This window comes from Paroedura picta, chromosome 14 (genome assembly GCF_049243985.1).
Source record: "Paroedura picta isolate Pp20150507F chromosome 14, Ppicta_v3.0, whole genome shotgun sequence".
Lineage (NCBI taxonomy): Eukaryota > Metazoa > Chordata > Lepidosauria > Squamata > Gekkonidae > Paroedura > Paroedura picta.
The window spans coordinates 14946865-14969065 of NC_135382.1; the positions used below are offsets into that span (position 1 = coordinate 14946865).

The window sequence follows — 22201 nt, forward strand, 5'->3', positions numbered from 1 at the left end:
TCTAAAGTTATTCTAGCATCTGTTAGAGCCAGCCTGGTATAGTGGTTAAGAGTGTTGGCCTCGAATCAGGAGAACCAGGTTGGATTCCCCACTCCTCCACATGCAAGAGGGCTAACCTTGGGCCAGTCACAGTTCTCTCAGAGCTCTCTCAGCCTCACCTACCTCACAGGGTATCTGTGGTACGAAGAGGAAAGGTAGGCAATTGTAAGCCGCTTCTAGACTCCTTAGGGTAGAGTACAAAAAAGCAACTCGGCTTCTTCTCTAGGTATTTCAGCAAGATTCCAAGCTGTTTTTAAGTCCCAAATGAAGCTTCTCCCGACATATATTCCACTAGCAAGACTAAATCTAAAGGGTACAAGTGACAAGAAGGCAAACGAACATAAGGACTAACTGTAATTTAATGATGGACTCAATGACTGGGATGGGAGGTGAACTTTTCCTTGCTGGATGGCTTCAAGCAGAGCCTGGGAAAGCCATCTAAACTAGCCCCCGTCCCCACCTTTTTGAGCCTATAGGCATCTTTGGAAGTGTGGCACAGGGCGGTGGGCACTATCTCCAAATGGCTGCTGTGGCAGGCAGAGTCAACCACAAATTTTTATGGAGCAAGGTCAGATACAACTCTAACAGTACTCTTCAAAATACCAGGCAGAAGCTCTGTTTTTACAGGATGTTGTTTTAAATCAACACAGCCAATCCCCACCCAGCCCTGCTCACTTTCAAAAAGGCACCTAGGAGGACCAGGAAAAGTGTCAGTGGGCACCACCTTGGGGACCTCTGGTCCAGAGGATGCTCTAACTCTAGATTTTGATCACTCACTAAAGATGTCGAATATCTGGCCACGAGGCTGCCTCACAACTTTATGAACTGCGCTCACCCGTTAAAGGTGTCCTTGCCCTGAACTGACAACGGCATTTTACGTTGCAAATGGAAAAATCAGCCTTCGAAAACAGCCTTCCTAAATCCTGGGCTTTCAGTAATATGTGCTGGGAGTAATCCACTTTATAATTGGCAGGTGGGAAGCACGCAATGAGTCATCCATAAAATAAACATGACCCGGTCATGTGTTTTATTCAGCTCAATTAGTTTACATTATGGAAATTTCCTCTCCGTAGAGGAGTCCACTTATTAACACACACTACAGATAGGCTACAGTTTTGCACTTCAGACCCTCATTGGAAAACGAAAGAAATAATAAAGGGAAACCATCATCTTTCTTCTGCACATACATGTCCTATTATTTATGGTATGGCATGCATTGTGTATTCGGAGATCCAAGGAGTGTCTGGCAGCCAGGCAAGGGATGTTAGGAGGTGGTCTGCTATTTCCTGTGTCTGCGTCATAGCCTCTAGTTCTTCATGGAGGAATTACCACATCCTTGGAGCTCTCTTATCCAAATACAAGCCAGGGTTGGTCCAGCTTAATTTCCAAGATCTGGCAGGATCGGGCTATGCAGGACCTGTGCAGGAGACACCCAAAGGCTGCTGTTGAAGACTGATTTCCCCTCCACTATCCTATACATCAGTGGTCCCCAACCTTTTTATCACCAGGGACCGGTCAACGTTTGACAATTTTACTGAGGCCTGGGGGGGGGGTGTCTTTTGCCGATGGACGTCGCCGCCTGAGCCACTATTCTGGGTGCTTTCCCACTGGCGCCCCTGACTTCCCACCGCCCACTGGGGGGCACTGCCAGCAGCAGCTGCGCAGTGCCACACCAAGGGGGAGCCCTGGCCATGGCGGCCGCTGGAGAGCACCAAAGCTGAGCCGGCGGCAGAGTGGCAGGGCAGCCCCCGAGGCAGCAGCCAGGGAGGAGGACGAGGAGGAGCTGCGGCCCGGTACCAACAGATCCACGGACCAGTCCCAGTCCCCCGGACCGGGGGTTGGGGACCACTGCTATACATGACCTGATAGGCTAGTCACAAAGAAGCACATTTAGTCAGGCCCAATAATACAAAGGCCTCCTGCACCTCATGTAATTATTTATCTAGACTTTTGTCACTGCAGATCCCCATGCCAAAAATTCATGCTTATAAATAATGCTTTCAGAAAATCCCAATCGAATGGATCAAATGCCTTGTCTGCACCTGTCACAAGGATTGCTACATGTTCTTTCATAAACTCAGCTGCACCGTGCGGATAACAGTGATCACATGGGGAAGGCTGACTAAACGATCATTCTCTAAGCATAACTGACTTCTTCCTGTAATATATGATCAATGATTTGCAAGAACTTGGTGTTTGTCTTTCATGATCTTGATCAATGAGCGTAACAGGCTAGTCTGAGTTGCCGTATGTTGGGAGTATCACTAATTTAGCCCGGTTCCAGGAAGGTGGAATGAGATGCCTTGTCCTTCATTAAATAACATGGCTAGATGAGGTGTAAGGAGATCAGCAGAAGTTTTATAGATTTTTTTTATAGAATTCACCTAGAAACCTATAGGCCTCCAGTGACAGACTGTTGTAATGGTTGCATCTAGCCTAGAAAGTTTCTAAGTTAAGGTCTTCACTGGGGTATTTGAACAGATTTTATTTATGTGTTGGTTTCCGATAAGCAAAATACTCCTTTAAACAACAGGCTGTTTACACTTAAAATGTACAGCAGGAAAAAGTACCCACCATGTTATATTTTTCCTAATGGAAGAATTTGGAGGGCACTGAAAGAAAGAAAGAAAAAACATCAATTTTTCTTCTTTCTGAGGAAGGGAGAAAAGTGTCTTAAGGAGGCATTTCACTTGTTCACTTGTATGGTCCAAAGAATAAATTCAGGTTGGTTGCCATGTTGGTCGGAAGCAGCAGAACAAAGTTCGAGTCCAGGAGCATCATTAAGATCCAAAGAAGTGTGCATGCATATAAAAGCTTATACCTTGAATAAAACTTCGTTTGGATTCACTCAAATGTTTTTTTTTTGTCTTTCAACTTTGATTCCCCCCCCTACCTTTCATATGGCAAAACATAAAAGATACATGTGCTATGGTATCGTGGGATATAGTGGTTTGCAACTCTTTTTCAAGTATGGGATAATACTCTGCAATTTTGCTTATAGAACAGAGATACTGATACTTTTATTTATTTATAATTCAATTTATAAGACTGCCGCCTCTCAGCCCAGCATCTTGGGGCAGTGTCCACCACAAAGAACAATATAAGTTAAAACTACAACATTTTCAAACAACATCCACATCCTTAGAGGATTCTCCCACATTGCTCTCCTACTATGGAAGCCAGAATGTGATGTTACAGTGAGTGTGTTCCGTGTGCGTGTCTTAGATGTTACTAGCAGTCCAGCCTCAATCAAATGCCTCGTGGAAGAGCTCCATTCCAACAGCACCAGTGTCCAAGTTCAATTAGATGTTACAACTTCTCAGCCACAACAATGCAACTTTTAATTTGAATATGGACACTGGTACCAGAGCTTGCAACCAACCCAGATGCCACATATACTCTAATCATGCGATCACTGGACCTAATAACATCAGTTACACCACCAAAGGCTTATTCACTTGCTCATCTTCTAACATTGCCAACAATGCCCCTTTCTTCTCTACATAGGGCAGACAGGTCAAGCCCTCCACCAAAGGATTAATGGAAACAAGTCTGACATCAAAAATCATAGGACTGAAAAACCTGTAGGGGAACACTTCAACCTTCTAGGACACTCAATAAGAGATTTCAAAGTAGCTGTTTTATTGCAAAGGAACTTCAAGAACAAACTAGAAAGGGAGATTGCAGAAATGCAAGTTATTACAACATTCAAAATAATGGAATAGCCTGGATTCAACAAGGACATAGTTTTGTTTTTTAATCTCACTCTGTGCTTGGCTGCTCTTTAAGACAACCTGGAAATGATACTTAGTTTGGAATGAGGCAACTGAGTCACCAGGAGTATCTTCAAGGGACCTGAATCCACTTAAACTGAAGAACCATCTCTCCATGTGTTCCCATATGTCAATTTATGGCCCTGTTAGCTACTCTCCACTCTTAAAGTAACCCACATGGTATCTAACTGACACCATGATTTCCCCCTCTATCATAGCTACTACCCTATTTAACAGGCTCCCTCAGGAGGTGAGGGATGCCATGTTTTGAGAAATTTAAGTGGCAAAACCATTTTTATTTAGCAGGGCTTTTAATGGAATACAAACTACAAGTACCTTTCTTTTTTTTGGGGGGGGGAGGGAGCTGGGAAGGTAGCTACTGTAGCTTGTAGGTTTATATATTTGGAATTGTAACCCCCCCCACACACACACACTAGGGGTGAGTGCTTCGGTGAGGTTCAGCTACCTCAGTGATTATCAAAGCCTGAGGCGGCCAGCACCACGGTGCGGAGAGGAGGGGTGGGGCCATCGGCGGTATGCCAGCCAGCTCCCACAAGCTCTGCACCTGCATGTGGCCGCCAGCTGGTGTGCTACTGTTGCCCCTCCCCTGTGTGCCGTGGGCCACCTCAGGCTTCGGTGATTGCAGAGGCAGCTGAACCACGCTGAAGTTGGGAGAGGTCTCAGTGGGGCATAATGCTATGGAGTCCACCCTCCAAAGCAGCCATTTTGTCCAGGGGAACTGATCTCTGTTGCCTGGTGATGAGCTGTAATTCCAGTGGATTCCAAGGTGCCCCCTGGAGGCTGGCATCACTATCAAACAGGTAGGGATGGAACCGCTATAAAACGGAGCCGCCCAAATGAAATCCTACCCAGGCAGTTCAGAAGAAGGCTATGACGGATATTGCAAGCAGCCAAGAGAGCACTGGGGTCGCATTCTTTTTCCTATTACAGAATATCCACTGGGCAGCCAAGGCACTATCCTCTCTAATGCAAGCCAAAGTCAGACTGAAATGGATCTAGAATAATCCATTTCACTCAGAGCTAATAAAGCCTGCTGGACCACACATGATAAAATGGAAGGCTGAAAATAGCAATATATTTCCTGGTAAAAGAAAACGGGGACAAGGTTTTTCAAGCTTTCTATTCTCTCCTCAAAGAATAAATAATTAGCAGTAGCAACCCCAAACTATTCTCTTAAGAATGAACAGAGACAGAGTGGCACAACATATACAGCATAAACCAAAACGTGGGACAGTGAACAGATCCCAAACCTGTCCAGATTCAGTAGCAGAAACTTGTCAAATGTAATGGAAGAACTAGCCTACACAAGACTGTAAGTAGCCTACACAGACTGTAAACTGGGTATTCATACAGTATCCTTACAATTTATTTTATTTATAATATACTTCATTTATATCTCTACCTTTCTCCTCAATGGAGATCCAAAGCAGCTGGCACTATTCTTTTCTCCTACATTTCATGCTCGCAACAACCCTGCAAAGTAGGTTATGCTAAGAGCATGTGACTGACCCAAGGTTACCCAGCAAGCTTCCATGGCATATTCAAACCTGCTCTCCCTTTCTCAACTTTTTTACTGTTGAGAAACACCTGGGACATTCTTCAAGATTCAAGAAAACCTAGATGTGGTGTAAACTTGCAGAATAGCCTCCCCTTCTCACTACCTCCATTGTTGGCCATTCTGGGGACGGGGGGGGGGGGGCAGGGCAGGTCAACACGACCACGTATGGTCATATAACCTGATAAATGTTTAACAAATGTAAAAGCTATATTAAAAAAAATAATAGTTAACTCCCACCCATTTGGGAAACCCTTCCAGGGCTATCAAGAAACCCCAGGGTATCACAAAATCCTGGTTGAGAAAGGCTGCCCAAGGCCAATTAACCAATACACCACATTGGCCTTAAACAACTGTTACCTGCAGCAATATGACATTTAGATTTAAAACATCAGTAGCGTTTGAAACTTAACAGAATTTTTTAGCAAATCACACAATACAGATGAGCTTACAGTTTGCTTTGCTGTTAATAAATAGTAAGCACTCTAAACAAGACAAAATTTAAACCACGGCTACTTTGCAGATTTTTATATTTATTACAGAAAGAACGTTTTCAATGTGATATTAATTAGCATATCTCTACGGTGCCTCTTCAGAGTACCGCTTACAATTAAAACAATTATAACCATATAAAACAAAAAAAGCCACTAGAACAAGCCATTGAGGATGAAAAGCCTAAAAACTATCCATAAAAGATTTCAGACTACAAGCAGGCCATTAAAATAGTTGGTAAAACCCTGAATTAAAAGCCTGGGGGCTTTTCTTCACTCTTAATTACATTACTTCTAACATTCCCCCCCTCATCTCTACAAGAGTTTTGCTCCCTCTAATGGTCACTTTCATACTGCAGCACTGAGATCATTTCTGCACTAGCAATATCGCTTGTATTTCCATTTTTAAAGGGCCTACTTTTCCATCAGTTTCCACATTAGAATCTGCCTTTCCAGGCACAGTCCTGAATTGTCATCTGACTAACTAAGCATTTTGGAAATTCCCAGTTACAGTGATTTCATCAATCAAGGCAGAATCTAGGTGGAAATTACAGTACTATGGGCCACTATGGGCAGCTATGTCTATCCCAACTGAAGTGCACCCGGCGTATAGGACGACCCCCCCGCTTGGAGGCATGTTTTTCAGGGGGGGAAAGTAGTCTTATATGCCAGCAAATACTGTAACTCCACAATTCAGGCATCACCACTAATTAAGCCTCAAATGGACTGATTTGGTTCATTGGCCTTTCATTTGCTGGCCAGAGACAGTCCAAAGTCCAAGCTACTGTATCCTACCTGGAAGACTGATATTGTCTTTTGGTATGCCATGACAGAAACATGCTTAGTATAGTTGCAGTGTATGTCAGGAGGAGGATACATGGGTAGGTCACACTGGCCACTGGGGTCGTTAGGTTGTACGTAGCCTCCCTGGGCTGCGGCCTGATCCTGTGCCCCCTCCCTAAAAATGTTCAAGTGATTTGTTGGCAAGTAATTTAGATAAATAGAAAAATAGATCTGGAAGACTTAGATAAGAGAAGAGTGGGAAACCTATTAAAAGATAAGACCAAGGCAAGCTAGGGAATAACGACATGTCATCGAATAAAAGGAACTGCTGCTGTCAAAGTTGAAAATCTTTAGCGACGTTCAGCAAGGACTTAGTCTCAGTAAACTGTTGCATAATACAGTGTACCCACTACCAAATTACATGTTTTATATGCAGAGTGTACACAACATTAGAGTTTGGCTGTGAAAAGCACTAAGCCACAACGACGACAAAATCATTTGGAATTGGATAAAGCAGAAGTTTGAAAAAAAAAATGCAGATGTAATTTTGTCTGCAGCAAACTAGTGATGTACTCGCTCAGGCATGTGTTATAACAAGTTTACGAACACTCAGCCTTTGTATTATTGGATTCATCCTAAAATCAACTGGAAAAGCTGCAAACTCCTGAAGTAAACAACTTTCTTGGTGTCTGCACCAGTAATGAATTTACATCCATATTATAGTTAATAGAAAATATGAATAACCGGAATTTATGTAATGGATACAATGCAATATTGGGAGAGGAAGCATTCAAAGTACCGAAAACAAAAATCTAGCTGCTGAAGGAAGACTACAAAAATTATGCTATTGTCATTGATGACTAGATACACATGCAATAGGCTTGCCCTTGATTTTTGTGGGAAGTCCCTACACCCTGGTGCACGTTTCTTACAACTCAAAAGTTTCACTTTGCAATGGTGCATGATGCCCAACATGAAAATTGATTGTTGCTTATTGTTTCCTACCTATGAGCAAAAAAATACCCAGGGTATAAATTTACCCAAGAGGAATTTTTATTCTTTCCACTGAGATACTGTGGGACCCTGCCCTAAACCAGGCTAACCTGATCTCATCAAATTTCAGATGCTAAGAAGGGCTGGCTCTCATCAGTATATGGATGCGAGTCCATGAATGAATACCAGAGTTATGACACAGGGGCAGGTGTTGACAAACCACCTCTAAACGCCTCCTGTCTTGAAAACCTTACAAGGTTACAGTAAATCTGCTGTGACCCATTAGCAACAAAACAATTACTGTACCCTAGCCTCTCCATACAATCCTTTACACAAAGTGGAGGTTGCACAATTCACTCCTGTCCAAAGATTATAAACACCGCTAGATGTACAACAGCTGTAACTGACTATTTATTTATTGTGGGGTTTATATCCCGCCACTCTCAAGAGACTCGTGGCCACTGACAATGATAAAATCTTATAAGCCTATAAAACCCCTAAGATTGGCAGCCAAATACTTCCTACCTCTCGAGCAGACTGACCTAGGGGTGGGTGCATAAATATAATTACCCAGCCTGAGGTGGGGCCAAGTCATCAAAACCCCACCTCTTACTGCACTGGAGTACAGAATGTGAATTGGTTGGCAAAAGCAGATGGTAATCTAACCACGCTCAAATTGTGATTAGATCAAAATTGTTATTTTTAGAATAGGGATTCTGTACCATGGGAGTTTTGTTTTTTAATTACAGTCAGGACACTTGGGGGGGGGGGGAGGCAATGAAGGCCACAGAATGGTAGGATTAAGGAGCACAATGGAAGCAAAGGGGCAAGCAGCCACCATTTTGCAAAAACATTTTTGGAAAAGAGGAGAGGAGCAAAACATGATGGGAGGCTGTTTTGAAACTTCTGGTAGAGAAAAGCGGCATATAAGAAGAAAAGTTGGTTCTTATATGCCAATTTTCTCTACCCGAAGGAGGCTCAAAGCGGCTTACATTCGCCTTCCCTTTCCTCTCCCCACAACAGACACCCTGTGGGGTGGGTGAGGCTGAGAGAGCCCTGATATTCCTGCTCAGTCAGAACAGTTTTATCAGTGCCGTGGCAAGCCCAAGGTCACCCAGCTGGCTGCATGTGGGAGAGTGCAAAATCAAACTCGGCATGCCAGATTAGAAGTCCGCACTCCTAACCACTATATCAAACTGGCTCTCACTACACCAAACTGGAGTGGTGCATGCTGGGAGAATTCTGTTTTGTCAGTTTGTGTCAGTTCACATAATCTCTCTCAGTCAGTGCCTCTGTTTCTATGTACTTGTATGTTTTGGACACAGTCAGGGTCTAAATAAGTTACTGTCACAGAAGTATGTGATGAACAATATTTACCTCAGTAAGAACCTATGACAGTGAATCTATGTTTGTTATTACAATTTAGCCAATTGAGAAGAAAAGTGAAAAGCCTGTCAGCTGTACAAGAAATGTTCTTCGTGTTTATTGACTGGGAACATAAGTAAAAGTGCCACGCAAAGAAAACGGAATGATTATCCCAAGTAAAAGAGTAACTGCCCGAATGAAAAACAAGCTGATCATAACCGATACAGCAACATTGTTTCAAAAAACAAACTTCCCCGATTCTGCCTGGGATTCTGTCCAAAGCCTATCACACAGGTTTATTCTCTTATTCAACAAGGATATCGGTTTAATCATGAACTGAGCCCAGCATTGAGTTTTTACAACCGTTTGCTCATGACGACCGAAGACAGCCATTAGGCCAGAAGAGGCTCTATTCAAGGCCCAAGCACAGACAAGGCTACTCCACAGACAGGCAGGGTTTTGTGTCTCCAGATTTTCTCCTGCCAGTTTTCTCTAGGGAAAGCGAGGGAGAAGAACAGGGATAATTAGCGGCTTAGGAGATGCAAGATAAGCAGAGAAACAACTCTGCCTGTCTCTGGGGGAACACCTTCAAAGTTCGACAGCCACAACCTGGCTTTTACGCAGCACCTCTTCACATGATGAGCCACAGGAGCCAAGATTTAATGCATTCAACAAGGCAAAAACTCAACATAATGAGAATTGCTTCATCATTGTCACCTACATTTTGATCCTGTGCTTCTGCCAAGGAGATGAGCGCACACAGCTCTTCTCTCGCACACCGTTTTATTCTCACAATAAACCCAGGGGGTAGGCTAGGCTGAGAGACAGCGACTGTTCAAAATTGTTCTGTGAGCATCATGAGATTTCAACCTTGGCGTTTCCTGCTCCCAACTGGATGATTTATCTTTTTAACGGCTAAGAGCACCCGAAGAATGGCACCTGTCGCCCGCAGGTTCTCTTTTGAAAGCCAGTTTGGTGTTGTGGTTAAGAGTGGTGGATTCTGTTCTGGGGAACCGGTTTGATTCCTTACTCCTCCACATGCAGCCAACCTCATCTGCCTCACAAGGTGTCAGTTTTGGGGAGAGGAAGGGAAGGCGATTGTAAGCTCCTCTGAGACTCCTTCGGGTAGTAAAAAGAGCACAAAAGAACAGTTCTATTTAAAAGGAAGGCTCACATATACCTTACACAATTAAAACCTTACAGAGCAAGGTGATCCCTTAACTTTTGTAAGGGACACAGATCTGCCTCTATAAATACTTCAGTTCCCCAGAAGCAATTACATTTAAATTTCTCAGATCCTTTATTTGGGTTTCTAATGCCCTCTTCAGAACAGTGATGGTGTCATCAGAAGAACATGATTGATACCATGTGGTGTGCTTTTGGGTTAGCTCCTTAATTCTCTTAGATAGCTTTTGTTTTGGCTGAGTGAAAACGATTGAGGTTTAGCAAATAGGTTTAGCCTCGATGCGTGGCTCTGTATTGCTCACTTGACCAGCTACATCAGGGCAGGGAACTGAGGCAGAAATACTCCTCCTGCTCCTAATCTTACCAAATATAATTGCTATTTTTATGAGGATTGTAGATTGTAAAATGTTGGGTGCCAGTAATAATTTCGCCATTGTTTCTTGCTTACACACTAGCATAAAAAAAAAAAAACTTATTCTGAGAACAGCAGTTATTAAAAATGAACTTTCACCTCTGTTTTGACCAGGACAGCTGGGATGGGGATTTAGAAAGCAAGTTGTTTTTCTCCCCCTGTTCTGATTATTGACTGCCTTCAAATTATGTACTGAGAACGTTTCAATGCTTTGTTTGCTTGCATGATTGTTTACGGCTTCAGCAATAAATTCAAATTCAATACTGAGAATGTTTCCTGAGAGGGGGATCTTGGTATAATTATGCTTTTATTTAAAAAATATACAACCCATATTTTGAAAATAGTTCTGCTAGATGAAGACTTGTTTTTATGCCTCGCTTTTCACTACTTGAGGGAGTCTCAAAGTGGCTTACAATCTCCTTCCCTTCTCCTCACTGCAGACTCCCTATGAGGTGGGTGGGGCTGAGAGAGCTGCTCTGTGAGAACAGCTCTAACAGGACTGTGACTGGCCCAAGGTCACCCAACTGGCTACATGTGGGGAAGCGGAGGAAATCAAACACAGCTAGGCTGCTGTTCTTAACCATTGTACCAAGTTGGCTCTGTGGGAGGAATCCTATCTCAAGGAAAATCAGGCAGAACAGGCATAATCCTGTCCCCCTCCCCTTTTTGGTACTCTTGCCTATTTTAGCATTTAATCTTATTTGTGGATAAAGGATTTTTCATCCTTTAAAACTGCATGGGGGACAACGATGACGAAAGAATTCAGTTTGTTCTGTGAGAGGAAGCTTTGACCTGTCTGGCCCAACCTTATCAGACCTTGGAAGATAAACAGGGTGGGCCCTTTTTAGTAGTTAGATGGGAGATCACCAAAGATGTCCAGGGTTGCTACACAAAGGCAGGCAATGGCAAACCACCACTGAATATCTCTTGCCCTGGAAACCCTACCGGGTCACCACAAGTCAGCTGCGAATAGGCAGGGGGGAAAAGTGAGAGAAACATAAGGATTCCCGCATTATGATCAGAAACTTGTGCGATTCTGTCGGACTGAATTGTACTCCATTTGAGGGGAGTAACTACAAAATGGCACTGAGGCATTTTCAAAGTAATGTATCATATTGGTTGTACCGGCAGGCTCAGCTCAATTGAACAAATGGATGTACTTTCTCCTGCGACACACAAGAGAACAGATTTAGTGGGAAATGGTATCCTCTGTCTCAGGCTGATGGCTTATACGGTTACAGTAAAGAGCCAGGAGTACTGCAGGACGCCGGAGCCAGAGAATACTCATCCTACAGGCTAAGCACTAACATCATACACCCAATCAAAAAAGAAGACAATCGGTATGAAACGACAAATTAGACAATGCAGAATGTTTGCGTACATGTGCATCCACTGTTGAATTATGCACAGATTTTGAAATAGAAAAATCAGATATGAGCATCTAGTCCAACCCCCTGCACTATGCAGAACACTTACAACCCTATCACTCATCCACTGTAACCTGCCACCCCCTTAAGCCTTCACAGAATAAGCCTCTGTTTAAAAATTTCCAAAGATGGAGAACCCTCCACCTCCCGAGGAAGCCTGTTCCACTGAGGAACCGCTCTAACTGTCAGGAACTTCTTCCTGATGTTTAGACAGAATTTCTTTTGAATTAATCTCATCCCATTGGTTCTGGTCCATCCCTCTCAACACGCTCCAGGAAGACTGTTCCACTGAGAAACCACTCTAACTGTCAGGAACTTCGTCTAGATGTTTAGACAGAATTTCATCCCATTAGTTCTGGGCCATCCCTCCAGGGCAAGAGAGAACAACTCTGCTCCATCTTCTATATGGCAACCTTTTAAATACTTGAAGATGGTTATCAGATCCCCTGATTCAGATGTTGGCAGGGCCAGCTTGAGCCAATTTTGCCATACACCATATCATACCACACCACAAGAGGGAAGGAGCTGGCTCCCTTCCAGACACCTACTGGAGCTGGGAGTACATCAGATGCCATGTGGATGCAGCAGGGCAGGGTCTGCCATTGGTGCCCTCACCTGTAAGGATGCCAGTCTCCAGGTGGGACCTGGAGATCACCTGGAATTATAGCTCATCTCCATACTAAAGAGATCAGTTCCCCTGGAGAAAATGGTGACTTTGGAGGGTGGACAGTGGTCCCCAACCTTTTTATCACCGAGGACCAGTCAACGCTTGACAATTTTACAGAGGCCCAGGAGGGGGGTAGTCTTTTGCCTAGGGACATCGCCACCACTGCCTGAGCCCCTGCTCCACTTGCTTTCCTGCCGGCGCCCCTGACTTCCCGCCGCCCACTGGGGGGCACTGCCAGCAGCAGTTGTGCAGTGCCACACCGAAAAGGAGCTCCAGCCATGGCGGACACTGGAGAGCACAAAAGATGAGCCTGCAGCAGAGTGGCAGGGCAGCCCTGACTGATCCAAGGACCGGTCCCGGTCCCAGGACCGGGAGTTGGGGGCCACTGGACTATATGACATTATACTGCACTGAGGTCCCTCCCCACTCCAAAAATCTTGCCTGCTCCTGGCTCTACCCCCCCCCCCAAAGTCTCCAGGTATTTTCAAACCCCAACAGCTGACAACCCTAGCCAAAGGTAATCTCCTAGTGGGCGAGCCATCTCTAAAGATTAAATGTCTTCTACCATATTGTCTTTATTACTGGTCCCTTCACAAAGTTTTATAACTACAACCATTCCTTTATAAAATTAAAATATCAAAACTTGGGAGAAATAGCCAATGTCTCCCTTACCATTATTCATAGGCTGATTTCCAAACCCTAAAAAATGCCAAACAAGCTATGCTTTATATATTTTTGCAACTTAAAAAAAAAAGATACTCAGAGCAAAATGTTTACATATGTAGCACAATCATTCCTCTGAATAGCAGTAGAAAAAAATAACTCGTTAAAACAAAAACTACTGACACAGTTCAAGCTGCACCTATATACCCTTGAGATTTTAACCGGATTAAAAAATTTATACTACCTCTTTAACAGAAACTCAGTGAAGTTACTGGTAGAGAGAGTTATATACTAGTTCATAATAACCTTGTGTTGGTCTCAAGTCTCTAGAAAGCCTGTTCATTGTTTTGTGTTTTTTCTAAATTTATATAAACTAAATAAAACAGGCTATGGTCCCTGAAAATCCCATGGCAGAATGGTGGAGCGAGAAAAAAAATAGTCCTGATATTTACTGAAGACCAGAACTGTATTTACCTGTCAAACATGTCTGAGGGCCAAAACAGCCCTTTACGTAAATGTCTAAACACCTTAGCAGAGACACCAAAATCCTGAAATATGGGTATAGAATCCAAGGGCTAAATGAAAAGCAAAATACATCACAACAGCAAGCATCGAGAAAATAATGGTACCAGAGTAAATATATCCAGTGATGTAAGGGGAAAACTGTCCATAAAAGCTCTCCCCCCACCTTCCCATCTGATTTTTCCATGGAAAATTTTCTGCCTTCGAAGGTTTTGTTATCAAGTAAGCTTGCACATCATTACAGACTGCAGCCTTTCACAGGCAAAGTTTTTCCCAAAAAAATAAATCTAAACTGAGGAAGAAGACTCAGTGGTATTACCTAGTGGTTAGCTTGTGCTTGTTAGGTGTGAAGTCGTGTCCGACCCATCGCGACCCCATGGACAATGATCCTCCAGGCCTTCCTGTCCTCTACCATTCCCCGGAGTCCATTTAAATTTGCACCTACTGCTTCAGTGACTCCATCCAGCCACCTCATTCTCTGTCGTCCCCTTCTTCTTTTGCCCTCGATCGCTCTCAGCATTAGGCTCTTCTCCAGGGAGTCCTTCCTTCTCATGAGGTGGCCAAAGTATTTGAGTTTCATCTTCAGGATCTGGCCTTCTAAGGAGCAGTCAGGGCTGATCTCCTCTAGGACTGACCGGTTTGTTCGCCTTGCAGTCCAAGGGACTCACAAGAGTCTTCTCCAGCACCAGAGTTCAAAAGCCTCAATTCTTTGACGCTCGGCCTTCCTTATGGTCCAACTTTCGCAGCCATACATTGCAACTGGGAATACCATAGCCTTGACTAAATGCACTTTTGGTGATGTCTCTGCTTTTTAGGATGCTGTCTAGATTTGCCATACCTAGTGGTTAGAGAGCTGGGTATTTCTGCTCCACAGATTGGAGACAGGTCTGAAAATCAACAACTCACAGGCACTGGTACTTCCAGAAATAACTTCCTCCACAAGACACAGGATGAGCTCTCGTGATGTTGGGAGTGGGAACTGATGATGTCGTGGGGTGGTGAAAAAAATTATTCTGGCTCCTCAGTTTTTGGGCTTGCTCCCAGATACAAAGAAAAATTGTGAAGGCCTGATGTGGTTACTTAAATACTCATAAGAATGCCAAAAACATGAAAAGACCAATGTGCGGCATTCAGTGAAACCACAGAAGGGAAAAAGAGAGTTGGTAAATGTAAATACGACAAGCAGAACTATGCTAACAATGCAACAAGAATGAAAAAGCAGTTTTTTAACAGCTTGAAGAATCTATTCCTAAAAATACAAAGCGATGCAGGCAGCTACTACAAAGTATGGGTAGGACGTTGTCTAGGAAATTTCTGCTTCAGGAATCCTGCGTAGGTAAGCAAATCAACATGCTAAACAATGCTGCAGTTTAATATACGTTTTTTTAATGTTGTGGTTTTAAAGCTCTGAGACTTTCTGAAATTTTAATGCCAACTCTGAGTTTAAGCTATTGTTTATTTGGGGCAAAAGAGCCTACTGTTTTGCAAGCACCAACTCCCGGAAGTCGTGAGTTAATGGGAACGGAGTTTGTGACCATCTGGAAGAACACAGTTTGGACATCTCTGAGCGAAAATGAAAATATTTTTCTCTCTTAGTTGTAGGGACTTAATAGCTGAACTGAAACAGGAGATTTCCCCCTAAGATTAGATAGTAATACTGAGCTGCCAGATCTGGGAAAAGGAGAAGCAAGATCAATGCCACCAGATAATACGCTCTGTGAATTTAGAGAGGATGGTGGTCCCTGATCCAAGAGAGGTTTGCCTGACCTCAAACAGGGCAAGGCCCTTTTCAGTCCTGGTCCCGAACTGGTGGAATGAGCTCCGAGAAGAGCTGAGGGCCCTGATGGAGCTATCACAGTTCTGCAGGGCCTGTAAAATGGAGCTCTTCCACCAGGTGTTTGGTTGAGGCTGGGTGGTGGAACATCGAGTGGGTCCCTCCTCCAAATCACCCCCACCTTAAGGCAGGAGGTGGCATATACAGCCACTGCATGGCAGGAGAGGGGGCGGGGTGGTTGTGTTTGGTTTGTTTTCTCGTTTTAAATTGTATTTTTTTGATGCGAACCGCCTCGAGCCGGCTGGCCTGCAGTGGCAGGATATAAATTAAACCAACCAACCAACTAATTTGCAATCCGTGAATAAGAGCTGTTCAAGACAGTCAAGCTTTTGCAAATTTTGTGCGCAAAATATCACAGGAACGCTGTTGAGAAATGCCCTCCGCCCTTGAATTCACCTCTAATAATTCAGCTGTTGGGCATAGCGTATTCATGCAAATCTCTTGATTGGCAGAGCATACAAGCACCAGAAATGACGGATCCCCCGAAGCACAGAGTGTGCAAGTTCTCAGATATGCAAATAATGGGCTGAGGCCATCTCATAACTCCCAGCATGTGACACTTCAAGGGAGTCCTAATACAGCCAAATGGCCACATTTATTTAATTTTTCCCTCTTAAGGCAAAAAGATTAGGATGATAGACGAGGGGGAGGGTTGGGGGTTCTCCAAGGAGAGATTCTAAATTCCCAGAAAATGGGAATCTATCTTCTGAGAAGGAAGGCACAAGCCATAAAAGAGGACTAAGTCATTGCCTAGGGATTCCATCTTGTCACCATGGCAAAGGACAATTTGGAAGAAGCCTGACCGCCTAAAACTAAAGCTACTTGTGGAGTTCAACTGACTATAAGAAATACTGGCCTGCCCTGATTAAACACTATTTGGGATAAGTACTGACTGTGGAGAGCCTCTTTTGGCGCAGGGTGGTAAGGCAGCCAGCATGCTGTCTGAAGCTCTGACCATGAGGCTAGGAGTTCGATCCCAGCAGCCGGCTCAAGGCTGACTCAGCCTTCCATTCTTCCGGGGGTCGAGAGTACCCAGCTTGCTGGGGGGTAAAACGGTAATGACTGGGGAAGGGAATAGCAAACCACCCTGTATTGAGTCTGCCAAGAAAACGCTAGAAGGTGCCACCCCAAGGGTCAGACATGACTCAGTGCTTGCACAGGGGATACCTTTACTGACTGTGGAGTGAGAGGATTATGAACTTTTCACATTTTCTTGATATCTATGCTCAGCCTGGTGCTTGAACAGACTGCATATGCACTTTTTATATATGTTTATTAAACTTGCTATCATTTTGAATGCTCAAAGCCTGATGTCTGTAAACATCACACCCTTATTTAGTCTTTCTTTCTGTGATAGCCATCTTCAAGTACTTGAAGGGCTGTCACATGGAGGATAGAGCAGAGTTATTTTCTGTTGCCCCAGAGGGTAGGAACCAAAATCAATGGGATGAAATTAATTCAAAAGTTTTTTTGGCTAAACATCTGGAAGAAGTTCCTGACAGAGCGGTTTCTCAGTGGACTAGGCTTCCTTGGGGGGGGGGGGGTTCTCCTTCTTTGGAAGTTTTTAAGCAGAGGTTAGATAGGCATCTGACAAAAATCCTGTTTCTGTGAAGTTAGGCAGATAGTAAACTGGGCAGAAAGGACTATTTGGTACTTGGCTCTTGTGGCCCTTTCTTGCATGCCCACGGAAATGCCGATCACCACTTTGGGGTCTGGAGGCAAATTTCCTCCAGGCCATACTGGTCAGGGATTCTGGTTTTCGGTGGAGGGGGGCATCATCTGGGCATGGAATTGGGGTCACTGTGGGTGGGCAGCATTCTGCATGGGGTTGGACTAGATGACCCTGGAGGTTCCTTCTAACTCTATGAGTCTATGATTCTATTCTTGCCTTTCTCACTGAGGACCCAAGGCAGAAGACAGCGAATAAGTCAAAATAATTTACCAAATGGGGCATCCAATAAATAGCACAATAAGCCTGGAAGCAACCAGAAACCTGAAAACAGAACTGAAGCAATGCCTAAGTAGTAATTCATTAAATAATAGAAGAATTACATAGTAGGGCTCTATTTACAGAAACAGGCAATACGAGCTATAAACAGTAGCACAGACTATAGACCTTAACTCAAGTGGCTTTCTAAGCTATTCTGTACAGCATAACTCTATTACTTGTGCAGAAATGCCTTACTGAATAATTCAGTTTTGCATAGTTGGCGGAAAGCCAGGAGAATGGGAGCCTTCCAGACATCGCTAGGCCCACCGTTCCATTAAGTGGGGGCCACAACAGAGACAGCAAGTATGCAGGCAGTTGTTGATTTTGCCCATTTGTGGGTTGTATGTGATGGCCAATAGCTTAAATTGAGCCTAGCAGACTACAGAAGGGAAGTAATATGCATGCTCTGCCTAGCTCCTGATAAAAGCCAAACTGTGGCATTCTACAACAACTGCAGTCTCTGAGAGGAGACCAAGATAAAGGGCTTTATAGTAGCCAAGTCTGGGACAAAGTGATTAAGGCCATCTTTTGCTAAACTGAAGTGGAATAAAGTTGTTGGGTTTTTTTTGCAGCTGCATTAACTTGCTTCCCCAACAGTAATACCGGATCTAGAATAACTGCAAGGCTTTTTAGTAAGGTTCAGCTAAACTCCATCAAAAGTTGGAAGCACAATTTCCTTCAAGATCTTCACCCTTCCAATCAGAACTACCTCTGCCTTTTCAGGGTTTAATTTCAATTTGTTCACTCTTGGCTTATTAGCTGCCGCAGCCAAGCAGTAATCCAGTACCTCATCACCAGGCAATTTGGATAAAGATATACAGAGCTAGGTATTAACAGCATAATGTTGACAATCAGCCCCATAACTACAAATTATTTGTCCTCAGGGCCTTATATTGAGATTGAAAAATGTGGGGGATAGGAGTGGTGGGGGATAGGATTGCAGCCCCTGGAACCCCACCACAGATAACTGGTCTCCAATGGTAACCCTTGGAGTCCATGAGAAATTATTAGAAATAGTTTTATGCACACTCCAATACCTACTTCTGCCTCCAAGAAGCTCAACAAGATGTCATGGTCCACTGCATCAAAGGCTGCAAATGAAGCCAATAAGATCAACAAAAGAAAAGTTGGTTTTTGTATGCTAATTTTCACTACCCGAAGGAGTCCCAAAGCATTTTACAACTGCCTTCCCTTCCTCTTCCCACAACAGACACCCTGTGAGGGAGGTGGGGCTGAGAGAGCTCTGAGAGAACTGTGACTGGCCCTGGATCACTCAGCTGGGTTTATGTGGCAGAGTGGGGAATCAAACCCAGTTCTCTAGATTATGGGCCTCCACCGTCAACCATTACACTACGCTGGTTCAAAGAGGCATGACTTGGTCTACACTCAGAGGTCATTGTCTAAAGTTAGCAGGGTCAGATCTGTCCCACAGCCCAGCCTGAAGAAAGACTGAAATGGGTCAGAGCATAAGAGTTATCCAGGAAGACCTGGTTTGCCCTTGCTCTCTCCATCACTTTGCCTAGAACTCTGGATGACAATTGGCTACATCATTTTTCTGTAGGGATTTTTTTAAAGCAGTGGATGGATAATCACCTCTCTAATTGACAAAAGGATCATGCCCTGAGTTAATGAGTGGTTTATAATGGGTACTAAGGACTTGTCAATGTGGTTCTTGCATGATGAGCAAAGTATCTAATGAACAAGAAGTGTCCTTCACACATATCAGGATTTTGTCAACATCCATCAGAGAAACTAGGTCAAAATAGTCATAAATAAATCAGGTGGTGTCTTAGGGATTACTTTTGGCAGATCTAATTTGCAACAGACATCCTGAACAGAGCACCTCTCAATACTTTCAGCCAAAACAAAAACAAAACCCTTTCAATAGAATCACAAACAACCATCTGCTCCTGGGACAATAAAGTCCCAGATTTAAGAGCCAGTGGATATCAATCTACTTTGAACAACTGGGATGGCTATGAACAAGTTGATGCAATAGTAACAGAGACATGACACTTCTCTTCCACCATCTCTGCTGCTTCATAGGCTTTCCAGTGGCCCCTATAGCAGGGGTGGACAAACTGTGGCTCTCCAGGTGAACATGGACTACAATTCCCATGAGTCCCTAGTGCTGGCAGGGGCTGACGGTAATTATAGTCCAAGGATATCTGCAGAGCCACAGTTTGGCCACCCCTGCTATATACTATAATCTACACTATTCTGTGGGAGTTCTCTGCCAACATCGTTCTAGACTTCTTTCAGTTCTCTTCAGGTCACCAAGCTCCATGGTGAAACAGGGGGCCATGTTGTGCCCCAAGGGTCAGAGTGGCTGATGAGATGCAACCTTACTAACAACTTCAAGGAACTTCACACTCCCAATGCAGCCTCAAATAAACACCTAGTTGCAACTCTAAAATCCCCTGGAGAATTCTGGAACCCAGTCAGATTCATGAGCCTCCATGGACAGACCAGTTTAACCAGCACCCCCTTTCCAACAGGGTGTTGGGGCCTTGAGTTCGCCTTGAGTAAAGTGTGGTTAGACCATGCTTCAAGTCAACCCTCCAACCCTGAAACAAGTCTCAAAAACTCAGTCCAAAAGATTAAATCCAAGATGTAACCCCTCTCTCAAATTTTGGGCTAGTCACCACCTGGTGAGGTATCCTTGGCTTGAATGTTGAAGCCCTTGGGTACAATCAGCCTAGAGATTCCAACACCAATAGATGTAGCTCATGGTAATTGTAGTCTGTGGACATCTTCAAGAGCCCCAGTCCAGCAGTATCCCCAAACCTTTTAGAAGGAGTGCAAACCCACCCAGAAGAGGAGACCCCTTGTTATCTTATGCTAGATGGGATGTAACCTGAGAAATGGTCTTCTTAGTGGTGGCACCAAAACTGGATTCCCCTCCTCAGGGAAATTTATCAGTCCCCTTTTATCATGGTCTTCTTCTGCCCGCAGGTAGAGAGTTTTCTGCTATTTATCGAACATCAACATACATAATGCATCCTCCCCATTCCACCCCAAGGTTGGGCTTCAGTTCTCAATGGAAATGTGAGTGGGAAAGAACTGGGAAATAATGCGGGGATCCAATGGAAAAAATGAAGCATTTGGGGAAGCACTCTTTCATAAGGTGACCAGATTTTAACATTGGTAAAGCGGGACACCATTGACTGGGGGGTTCTTGTAATCTGGCATGCCAGGTTCGATTCTGCGCTCCCCCACATGCAACCAGCTGGGTGACCTTGGGCTCGCCACAGCACTGATAAAACTGTTCTGACCGGGCAGTGATATGAGTGCTCTCTCAGCCTCACCCACCCCACAGGGTGTCTGTTGTGGGGAGAGGAATGGGAAGGCGACTGTAAGCCGCTTTGAGCCTCCTTCGGGTAGGGAAAAGCGGCATATAAGAACCAACTCTTCTTCTTCTTCTTCTTCTTCTTCTATATGGAGCAACAAAAATGTGCATAGAACACAAAAATAGTATTGTAATATATATATATATATTTAATTTCAACATAAGTACCATTTGCCAGGTGCCCTCAGATGTCCCTCCAAAAGTGGGACAATCTGGTCACCTGACTCTTTCAGTATGATCGAAATGCTTTTTGAACACGATTTTACTCATCCAAAATGTGTAGCATAAAATGTTTTCTGTAAGGACCAAAAGCTTTAGACTGTAATTCTGACACATTCTATAAACAGGTACACTGCTGTGAATCAGAAGACCATAACCCCCCAGGAAAACGCACAGCTCCCTGTGATCTCTGCCATAAAAAATACCCATGAGGAAGAAACCTACACTTTGACGAGGACCATTGAGGAGCAGGGCATTTGGTTACACTGTCAGCCTGGGGGAAGATGGATTCCTTTTAACATCCCAGCCTTAAGTTCTAAAAAAACAATACCGCACAACACAGCATGACTGCCCATAGGTAGCTGGGAAGGAGGTGCGCAACTCATTCCCCAGGACAGGACTGGTCACAAAGAATCCCTCCTTGCTGGGAAGGAAAGAGTTAAGCGTCCCATTTGTTCAGCATAAGCTGCCCAAGTACAGAAAGAGTAACGCAGGTGAAATCTGCTACACTGAGAAAGACCTTCTTCTGCTTAGAGCCCCAGCGGACTTGTGTCCATTTCTCCAGGAAGGAAATGCTGAGTTATCTCGGTAATAAGCAGAACTGAACAAGTATTACTTTTTGCCTTTTATTTCCTCGTCCTCTAGATCACCTATTCTGTACTGCTACATATTCCCATGCTTTTGTACTTCTGGTCTGCAGAGGGAGCTTATTAGTAATAAAGATATTTCCTTTTGCAAAAGATCACAGGCTTATGGTTGAAGCTCACCCCCGCACTTGGTCATTCATCTGGGCAAAGGTATCAGACACCTAGTTAACTAGATGGATTCACCTAGGCTGGGAGGAAGGAGAATAAATATTCCAGAGGGTTGTACACACAGAAAGCTCACTTTCAAAGGTTCAGAACACTGGAGA

The 22201-nt window shown here is 44.0% G+C and overlaps 1 protein-coding gene across 11 annotated transcripts in view; it reads right to left on the reverse strand.

Moving 5' to 3' along the window:
• The window catches only part of SHISAL1 (shisa like 1), an 83107-nt gene that overhangs the window by 54276 nt on the left and 6630 nt on the right, over positions 1 to 22201 (reverse strand). Inside the window, exon 1 of one of the 11 annotated variants that reach the window (XM_077310566.1) lies at positions 9742 to 9955. The exons of the other annotated variants lie outside the window; for them this stretch is intronic. The gene's annotated coding sequence lies outside the window, so the exon portion shown is untranslated. Of the gene's footprint in view, positions 1 to 9741; positions 9956 to 22201 lie in introns of those variants that run through there. 11 annotated transcript variants of the gene reach the window in all.